Raw genomic sequence first — 11,140 nt, forward strand, 5'->3', positions numbered from 1 at the left:
CCTAACAGTTGTGTAAGCAAAATTTGAAAAATAACGTCTACGGCAGAAACGGACAGAATAAGTCAAACTTGGAGTAAGTATGCCAAGGTACCCAGGGCACTGAATTTCCTTGAGTCCTTCCTTAGCTTGTGTTTTCTTTTAAGTGGACCCAACCCACACAAACGCTGGAAACAACCGTAGGCGGCAAGAAGCAGAAGCGCTGATCCAATACCCTTAGAAGTAACAGGGCTTCCCTGCTTTCCCAGAGAGGAGCAGTGGCCGTCGACTATGAAAGGCCCACAATCGCGGCTTCTCAACTGCAGAGGCCAGCTGGCCAAGAACCATGTGAAAAAACGCCGCTAAGAAAGCTCTTCCGGGGAAGAGGAATCTGGACAGATCACGTGCTGCCGGCCGGAACCGAGAAATCGCTCGGCGGGACCCAGCCGCATTCAGTTACCGTGGAGACCACAGAACCAGCCACTCGGCCCTCCCCAGCCAGCCCCCTTCCCAGCAGCCGTCACACCGCCCCCAGGCACAGTCCCTGCAGCCTACCCGCGGCGTCGTGCCCAAAAACAAGGGGCTGAGCAAGCGGAGTTTACCAGGGACTTAGCCGCATAAGCCTAGAGAACTCTTCTACAACACGCACCGGCAGCGCGCGGGTGGGCTCGAGACTTCTCATGATCCACGTGTCTGCTCTAGCGACGCGAGCCCTGGGAATGTGGTCTCCCCTCAAAAGGATTGCACTTTGGTTTCTCACATTGGTCTTGCATCAGTAACCCCTCCTTTCAGACCTCCTTCACCACCACCCCCTGCTTCCACCCTGGGAAGGCGGCTTTCCCAGGGTTCGAAAGGCAAGACAAAAATCTTCCAGTGTTGACCCTGTCTGAAATGATCCCTAACTTCTCCACACTCTTTGCACACATAGATTTCTCAGCTGTAGTTACTGGGGCTCGGAGAGGTCTATTAATGTTCCAGACACCTTCCACTGAGGATAGAGACCCACTTGACTGTTTAACAGAAACGGGAACCTCATAAACAGAGAACTAGCCAAAGACTGCCCCACAGAATGGAAAAGAAAATAACACCTGCTCTTCCCACCTGTTTCCCTGCCCTCATTTCTGCACTTATAAATCACCGGTCCTTTGTTTACTAAGTTCCCACTACTATACAGCTCACTTACTCGCCACCCTTTCTTAAACTCGCGGTCCTGCCTCAAACAATTTGACCGGAAATTACATGCTAAAAGAGACGTTTGCACAGGTGTCAAAACGCTGCACCCAGCTTCTTAGAAAAGCGACGCCGGTACCCTTTCCCTAGGAGTTTTGGAAACCAAGACCTGAGCTCTAAACTGCAAAGCGATTAAGTATGGCTCTCGACCTAGAGCCTGGCGCTGGGCTGGAAATCGTCACGCGGATCGTACCATGCGGATCGGCACCCCACGCACGCGAGGGCAGGGCCGCGCCATGGGCGCTTCTCACCCCGCCCGCCTCGTGGCCGCTCTCTCTGGCGTCGATGTTCCCAGTTAGTTCGCTGCGCGACGCGGAAGTGAGGCCGGGAACGCGCGCGAGGTGACATGCGCAGCCTCGCCCAGGGCACCATAGACGCGCGCCAAGGCGGCCCCGCGCAAGGCCGGGCCTGGCCAGGGCGTGCGAAGATCTCTCAGCGGAACGCTTCTCACGCCGTTCAAACACACAAGAGCTTCAAACTCTCGAAAAACTCCAATCGGGCCAGTACAAAGCGACGCCCTCCACCCAGACCCAAGAGTTACCGTGCGGGGCGTGGCTGGCCTCACCCGGAGTCCTTCACATCGCGCTGGGGGCGGGCTATTCTGTTGGGTTCGCACACCGTGTGTCCGCTCCAGCTGAGGAGCCTGCGCGCGCACCAGACGTCCACGTCACCGCGCACGCGCTCCCACCCGCTCGGAGCCCGCCGCGCAGGCGCAAAAGGCGCGAGCAGCACCTCCCTTGCCCCTCCCCCAACAACAGGAGTCCAAACGGCCCTGGAGAAGCGACAAGACCACCTTTGGGACCCATCCGCGGAGCTGAAGCCGCGCCTTTCCGAGTCCCAGCAATCCAGAAAGCCTACTGAAGCTTCTAGAATCAAGAAAGGCGAGGCAGGAGGGAGGGACCTAATTTCCTCAGGCTTGCACACGAAGCCTTCGTGAAAACTGAGAAACCAATGCCCGCCGGGCCTTTCTCAACAATGCCTTCCACCCATTCCCTTGGGCTTCTCGCCGGCCCCGCCCCTGCAGCGCCCAGCCCCACCCACACGGGGCTCTGCAGACCCCCAGGCTTCACCAGCCCCTCAAATGAATCCGAGGTCTTTCTTCCCAAAGTGCTGTGGGCTTGGATAGCGCCAGAGCGTCGGGAAACCTTGAAGCAAAGACCTTAAGAGACAGGCGGTCGAGTTTGCAATATCCACGACCGAAGAACACTAGGAAAATAGGGAGGAGACCGAAAGATTCATTGCGGAGTTGGGAAGAGGAGAGGAGTTGCCACTAAATTGCCTGATAAAAAGATGAAAGATGTGTTGATAAAACAGGGAAACGAGAAAAATTGGTACGACAGTATTACATGAGCTTTAGTGCCTTGATCCTGTGCATTCAATTTTTGTTTCTCCAGGACATTTAAGCTATGAAATGCAAAAAAAATGACCGAATATCTATCATGTGTCAGGTAGTTGCTGAACCAAGTCGATTGACAATATTTCTCCCTATCAAACATCAAATATAAGTTATCTTTCAACTTCTCTACCCTCACCAGTTAGTTGTTCCTTCTTCTTTTCTGCTAACATGCTAGTAAAAAGGAAGAATTGTTTAAAGAGAGAAAAGAGGCAAAAAAGAAGTAGAGAGGAGAGCAGAAATTGTGGTCAAAGTTTTGGATAACTGCTTTCTCTCACTCTCATAAGAATTAGCGAGTCTGAGAACCTACTATGTGCTAGGTGATTTAATACAAAACATTATGAAGGAGAATAAGGAGATTGAAAGGAAGGAGCCAACAGGAACAGGCTTATCCAACAGGTCTGATGCGACCTACTTTTCACTTAGGAAGGATCATCTTTCTCTTCATTTTGCTCTTCCTGAGGGGATATGTTACAACATGGGCAGAAATTGTGCTGGAATACTCTGGATTGGAAAACGTGTAGGCTAAACTTAACAGATTTCTGAAGTCTTTCTGAAACCCACAATTCAGGCACTGTCAGCAAGAGCATTCAAGATTCTAGGCAAAACTGAAAAGTAACAGTTTCTTCAACACCTTCCTCCTCTTCCCTGACCCCAAGAACTTCTTTCCTTCAAGCTGCCCTGTCAGAGTCTCCCACCTCATTCAAGAATGCCATCGTCTCAAGGGTCCAAGGTTTCCTCTTACAAAATTTCCATTTTGGGAGACAGAAATAAAATTTGTATTGATTTAACATTAAAACATCTGATCCTAAGGTGTGAAAGACTGGTTAAGAAAGAATCAAGCATCCCAAAAGAGACCTGTCAACTCAAATGGTATCTCTAATTGGGGAATCTCTGAGGACAACTTGAGGGGAAGAACAGAAGTGGAGATTCTCTTTTGGTACTCTTTCCCTACTCCTGGCAAACATACTATGAAATACTGGATACTTTAAAAGACAGCAACACTGAACATTCGAGATTCATCACTAGATCTCCTGGTGGGAGAGGAAAACTACCCACAGTTTTTCAAAGTGGAGTCTGCCTAACCTATAAATGTCAGGAGATATCCAGAATCTGAGGGTCCTATGATAACTTGTAAATGTTGTTTTTATATGATAATCTAAAAATAATATATTGCCATACCCATTTTGTAATCCAGTTTTGCTTTACCATCATGCTGATCCGAAGTAACCACTTAGTTTTCTTAATTTTGTTTGCTTTTTCAAGTAACTACTTAAATGGTTACATTCCACTTTTAATGCAGTGTTTCTCAAACTGAAGTCCTTGGTTGCATTCTTTGGATATGTAAGAAATTTCCTCCTTTAAAAGACAGGACACCAAGCTAACTGCTAAAGTGACACTCCTAAGTTTCACCTTGCTATTAAAATTCTCTCATTTCAGGCTCACCCTATTGGTGCAGCCTAACACAAAAATCTTTCCCTTGATTTTCCTTGGTTGAACTTTCAGGGAGATTTTACTAAATATTAAGAGGGAGGAAAAAACCACTAGAGACAGAATGCGTGGAATATAAACAATCTGGGCTAGAATGAACACAGTTTTGATCCTAGATTATTGTATAAACACATAGGCACTATCCCATTTACATGCACATTTTTCCTATTCAGCAAATATTTGAGTGCCTCCTATATGCTAAGGACAGGGGAAAGACTGGCACTTCATGAGCTATTCAGATGTCTACACTGCAACACTAGAACCCCAAAGAGATGGCACAACTTAATAACAGAATCCACTAAGACTATTCCTTTGTCCAATCTATTTCATTTCCCACCTTTTCAGTTCTGATTTCTACAAAAACATACCTTTCTCAAATGACTAAAAGGGAAAAAGATTTCATTCTTCAGAAGAGACCATCACCATCCTCCAAAACACCTGGCAGGTGGTCTTGTTTACAATTTTTTTTTTTTTTTTTTTTTTTTTAGATAGTCTCACTCTGTTGCCAGGGCTAGTGACGCCAACATAGCTCACTGCAACCTCAAACTCCCAGGCTCAAGGGATCCCCCTGCCTCAGCCTCCCAAGTAGGAGGGACTACAGGCACATGCCACCATGCCCACCTAATTTTTTCTAATTTTTCTAGTGACAGGTTCTTGCTGTGTTGCCCAGACTGGTCTCAAACTCCTGGCCTCAAGTAATCCTGCCTCAGACTTGCAAAGTGCTAGGATTACAGGTGCTCAGTGAGCCACCATACCCAGCGCACAATATCTTAATTCAATATAATAAGCAACATTAGGCCAGGATTGGTCTATAATATCTTAATTCCATATAATAAACATTAATAGAATAACAACTACATACAAACTGGGTTATAAAAGACGCTTTTTTTTTCCCTCTCCACAAAAAGTCCTTCACTAGCCAACCTGAGAAACTTCTGTCTTAGGCAAAGGGGGGAAAAAAGAAAGAATCATACTAGCTTATACACAACTCCATCCTTGCCTACCATTTAGTACTAAAACTAAAACCAAGTTGTGCTGAGGGATAAATTATGATTGGCTCCAATATTTATAACTGGGGCTAAGGAATTAAAATCATAATTAAAATCATAAGTGTCTTGCCTTCAAGGAGCTAATAATCCACCCAAGAAAGAGTGGGTTATTATTATTTTTATTATTATTATTATTCTTACTTAGTAATATAATTAAAAGCATGTTTTAGAAGATGTGAATGGAAACAAGGATAGAAATGTTATAGAATGCAATTGATGTTCATTAGGAAACATCATTCCCTCTTGCTGCCACATATCTCTAGCCCACACAACCATGTTCCTCATCCTTTACCCAGAAAGATGCCTCAAGCCCAACTCCTATTCACCCTTTGTGCTTAAGCTTAAATGTCGCTTTTTTTTTTTTTTTTTGAAACAGAGTCTCGCTCTGTTGCCCGGACTAGAGTGAGTGCCGTGGCGTCCTCCTAGCTCACAGCAACCTAAAACTCCTGGGCTCAAGCGATCCTCCTGTCTCAGCCTCCCGAGTAGCTGGGACTACAGGCATGCACCACCATGCCTGGCTAATTTTTTCTATATATATTTTTAGTTGTCCATATAATTTCTTTCTATTTTTAGTAGAGACGGAGTCTCGCTCTCTCTCAGGCTGGTCTCGAACTCCTGAGCTCAAAGGATCCGCCCGCCTCGGCCTCCCAAGTGCTAGGATTACAGGCGTGAGCCACCGCGCCCGGCCAAATGTCGCTTTTTGAAACTTTCCCTAAACCCCAAGATCTGGTAAGGTCTCCCTTTTATATACTCTCATAGTATCCTGTCTTTCTTTACAGCATTTACCACAACTGTAATTTATTTTTAAAACCACATATTAATGTATGTCTTCCCCACTAGAAGATCGTTAGCTCCACTTTATTGCAGTGCTTAGCACAATGCCTGGAATAGGTCAGATATGTAATATCTGTAGAATAAGTAAACGTGAAACCACAGATCTCAGTTTCTCGGGCAAGTTCAAATATCAAATACTGATTTAATGTCGAACAATGTGGGGTTTCGGAAATATGGTCATAATACTTATGCTAGTTATTTTAAGCAAGTGAGTATTCCTGCTTTGGCCAACATTTTCCAAAAGGGTACAGTTGTGATTTTAAAAAAACTAGTACCCAATGACTCTTATCCAAAATTATTTCTGCTTAGGGTAATGGATGAATATTACTGACAGGGCAGATACTTGAAGAGATAAGAATATTTTTCTAGAAAAGTCTAATTACTGCCTTTTTTTTTTTTTTTTTGAGACAGAGTCTCACTCTGTTGCCCAGGCTAGAGTGAGTGCCGTGGCATCAGCCTAGCTCACAGCAACCTCGAAAACTCCTGAGCTCAAGCGATCCTCCTGTCTCAGCCTCCCGAGTAGCTGGGACTACAGGCATGCACCACCATGCCTGGCTAATTTTTTCTATATATATTTTTAACTGTCCATATACTTTCTTTCTATTTTTAGTAGAGATGGGGTCTCGCTCTTGCTCAGGCTGGTCTTGAACTCCTGAGCTCAAACGATCCGCCCGCCTCGGCCTCCCAGAGTGCTAGGATTACAGGCGTGAGCCACCACGCCCAGCCTAATTACTGCCTTTTGACTGAATACAGTCAGCCCTCTGTATCCTCCACATCCATGGATTCACTCAACCATGGATTAAAAATATTCAGGGAAACAAAACAACAAAAAATAACATACAACAATAAAAAATAAACAATACAGCATAACAACTATTTACATAGCATTTACATTGCATTAGGTGTTACAAATAATCTAGAGATGATTTAAAATATATGGTAAGATGTGCACAGGTTATATGTAAACCCTACGCTATTTTATATAAAGGACTTGAGCCTCTGAAGATTTTGGTATCCTAGGGGTCCTGGAACCAGTCCCCTGCAGATAGTGAGGGATGACTATTACCTAGAAAGTCAACAAAAAGATTCTTAGAGCAAATTGGAAGAAATGTTATGATTCTATAATTTACCATCTAATAATAGAAGCAAAAAATTGTAATGGAGACTGCCATCTATATATATTCATCTACAAGAAAAAGTATCTTTTTTTTTAGAGACAGGGTCTTGCTCTGTAGCCCTGGCTACAGTACAGTGGTTCATCATAGCTCACTGCAACCTCACACTCCTGGGTTCAAGTGATCCTCCTGCTTCAACCTCCCCAGAACCTGGGACTACAGCTAATTTTTTCTGTTTTTAGTAGAGACAAGGTCTCACTCTTGCTCAGACTGGTCTTGAACTCGTGAACTCAAGTGAGCCTCCTGCCTTGGCCTCCCAGAGTGTAGGGATTACAAGCGTGAGCCACCGTGCCCGGCCAAAAGAGTATCTTAAAGAAAGGACACGTTAGTAACGGTGAATTTTTTTTTACTAAGATCTAAAGAAAAAATGCCAGAAATCAGTAAGATAACTGAAGTTCAGAAAGAGTTTCATAAGTACTATAAAACAAAAAAATAATAGGTCTAAAAGAAAAATAAACAATAAAAGTTTTCAACATAACATTAAGCCCTTAGAAGAAACATCTAGGAAAGCATAAAACAAAGAACAGGAAGAAGTATACCTAACTAAGGTAAAGGTTACACAGAGATTTAAAACACACATGAACAATTATAAAAACAGAAACTAGAGCTACTGGACAAAGAAGAAGACTGTGATACAGCGAGTAAACCACAAGGCTAGAATCAGGCAAAAATCAAGAAGAAGCCTATGACAGAAAATTACATTAGAAAATTGTGGGCAAGTGTATATGTAAGAAGCCATGCTTACTTTACATCAAGGGTACTACTGGCTCATGGAAATGAGATACGGTGGTCAACCCAGGAGTTCCCAGACTACTGGACATCATAGAACAGTAAAATTTCCCACAGAAATATTTAGAGGATCATCATAAGATGAGCAAAAATTTTATCTTACAAAGTACTCCACCTACTATTACCATGATTTCTTTAAAAAAAAAAAAGAAATCAGACATTTTAAGATCAAAAAACTAAAGAACATACCTCATTATAATAGTCTTTTATTTATAATACATTTAGATAGATGAAAAATTCACTACATCGTCCTTATTTTGTGATATACCATTGAAAGCTTCTTTGCAGACAGGTATTAGAAATGACAGATCACCCATACAGCAGCCTCTCTAGATAGCTAAGATTTGGTATTCTTAGAAAAAATGTGTAATACTGGGATGGGGTATAAATCACCTTACCAAGAAGTCAAAAGTCAGCTTCTCCTCATCAGTAACAATACTGGAGAAGAGAATGTTAGCCAAGAGATACTCTAATCCAGATCAAAGGAGAGTCACAAGATTAGCAAGCTACTTTGGAGGCGGGGCAGGGACAGGGGGCAGACCCTGAACACAAGATGATAGCCTACACCCTGGAGCAAGAAGATCCTGGAAGTCTGGGTAAAGGCATAAAACAATATAACACAAGATAAGAGAGAGTGAACCACACACCCAGTTACTGCATACATGATAAAAACTGTAGAACACGTGGTGTCAAAGGAAAAGGCAGGTCAAGCTATACTTAGTTTAAGCTGGGCTCCAAGAATATCAGACATATGGGGAAAAGGGGAGATGGAGACTTATTTTATCTGAAAAGTTAAATGGTATTTTAAATATTACTCTAAAGTAAACACTGGGCCAGGTGTAGTAGAGCACACCTGTAATCCTTTGGAGAACTTGGGAGGCTGAGGCGGGAGGATCACATGAGGCCAGAAGTTCAAGACCAGCCTTAAGGAGACCCCATCTCTACAAAAAATAGAAAAACTAGCTGAGCATGGTGGTGTGCACCTCTAGTCCCAGCTACTCAGGAGGCTGAGGCAGGAGGATCACTTGAGCCCAGGAGTTTGAGGTTGCAGTGAGCTATGAAGATGCCACTACACCCTTACCTAGGAGACAGAGCAAAAAAATAAATAAACATTTTAAGAAGATTTCATAACCTTTACTAAAATTGTTAGCTGTCAAAAAATGAAGAAAGGCCGGGCGCAGTGGCTCACGCCTGCACCCATGGGATGATCCTTGCCAGATGCCAGCACCATGCTCTTGGACATCACAGCCTCCAGAACCATGAGCCGAACACACTTCCATTATTTATTACTCAGTCTGTGGTATCCTGGTAAAGCAACAGAAAATGGACTAAGACAACAAGGAGTAACCTAGGTTATTTCCCCATGAAATGGGTTTGGACACCTGGGAAATATTCATCCAATCTATAAGTCCAAATGCTTACAATATTCATTCACTCATTCAAACATATGGATCCCTACTCTGTACTATCAAATAAGAGGTATAGAAAAGAAAAACTATAGCAGCACAATGGAAAGAGAAACTGTCACTAAGGTATCAAGTAAGGCTTAGTATTAAAGAATGTCTAGAAGTTGACAAAGCAGACATGGGAGGGAAGGGCATTCTAAGCAGAAGGAACAGCTTGTGCAAAGGCACATGATATAAAAGAACAGAGTATTCCCTAATTCCTCAAGTGAAACATTTATTGAACATGAGTGGATTAATAAAATGTGGTATATGTATACCATGGAGTATTTACTCAGCTATAAGAAACAATGGTGATACAGCACTTCTTATATTTTCCTGGATAGAGCTGGAACCCATTCTACTAAGTGAAGTATCCCAAGAATGGAAAAATAAGCACCACATGTACTCACCATCAAATTGGTTTCACTGATCATCACCTAAGAGTACATTCAGGAATGACACTGATCGGGTGTGGGGTGGATGTGGGGGGGGGGGAGAGGATGGGTATATACATACGTGGTGAGTGCGATGTGCACTGTCTAGGGGATGGACATGTCTGAAGCTCTGACTCGAGGCGGGGGGCAAGGGCAATGTATGTAACCTGAACTTTTGTGCCCCCACAATATGCTAAAATAATGAAAAAAAAAAAAAAGAAAAAAAAAACATTTATTGAGCACTTACCATGACAGATCCTGAAACACAAAGACAAGATATGATTCCTGCCCTCAAAAGCTCACAATCTGCCGGGCCCGGTGGCTCACGCCTGTAATCCTAGCACTCTGGGAGGCCGAGGCAGGAGGATTGCTCGAGGTCAAGAGTTTGAGACCAGCCTGAGCAAGAGCGAGACCCTGTCTCTACTAAAAATAGAAAGAAATTATATGGACAACTAAAAATATATATAGAAAAAATTAGCCGGGCATGGTGGCACATGCCTGTAGTCCCAGCTACTCGGGAGGCTGAGGCAGGAGGATTGCTCAAGCCCAGTACTTTGAGGTTGCTGTGAGCTAGGCTGACGCCACAGCACTCTAGCCTGGGCAACAGAGTGAGACTCTGTCTCAAAAATGAATGAATAAATAAATAAATAAATAAGCTTACAATCAATGATCAGCCAACCTATCATCAGATAACCAATACTCAATGATGAATAATAAAAAATATTACTGGCTCTCTGTCCAGGGTATAATGGAAGCACAATAAAAGGACAACTAGATTAGACTGAAGGGTCAGGAAACAATTCCCAGAGAAGGTGAAGAATGACTTCTGGTCACTGATTAAGATGGTGTGGAAGATGACAAGTCTGGAAGCCAATAACACTTTTTTTTTCACTGCTATGTAAAGAGCTTAGGTCAATAAGACTTTTCTTCACATTCATCTACATATCTTCCTTTCCCCCCTTCATTCAGTCAATCATCAAATCTTCCTATTGATTCTACATCCCTGACCTTCCTGAACATGATATACTCTCAAAGCACCACATATCTGTCCTTCCTAGAACTTACCACAGGTCTGATTTTTTTATATTTATTTGTATAATTGTTTTATCTCTCCCCCTTAATGCACCCCGACAGCCTACACTACAAGTCAGGAATTGTCTCCTTTTTAACCTCTACATTGTACCCTCAGTTCCTATCATAGTACCTGAGACTTAGAAGCACTCAATTTAAAATATTTTGAACCCACACATTTCATTCTAAATTCTCTCTACTGTGCCATTCTAGTCCAACCCACCAGCAGCTCTTACCCAGACTAAAGCAAAAG

General features: G+C 43.3%; 1 protein-coding gene across 4 annotated transcripts in view; it reads right to left on the reverse strand.

The window, feature by feature from the left end:
• Window positions 1-1,866, reverse strand: part of MGA (MAX dimerization protein MGA) — an 81,603-nt gene extending 79,737 nt beyond the window's left edge. For 3 of the 4 annotated variants that reach the window (XM_069484507.1, XM_069484498.1, XM_069484488.1), the window contains exon 1: window positions 1,748-1,866. The gene's annotated coding sequence lies outside the window, so the exon portion shown is untranslated. Of the gene's footprint in view, window positions 1-1,399; window positions 1,527-1,747 lie in introns of those variants that run through there. The other variant, XM_069484511.1, reaches the window with a different exon arrangement.
• Window positions 1,867-11,140: the final 9,274 nt, after the last annotated feature.

Source organism: Eulemur rufifrons, chromosome 2, assembly GCF_041146395.1.
Source record: "Eulemur rufifrons isolate Redbay chromosome 2, OSU_ERuf_1, whole genome shotgun sequence".
Classification (NCBI taxonomy): Eukaryota; Metazoa; Chordata; class Mammalia; order Primates; family Lemuridae; genus Eulemur; species Eulemur rufifrons.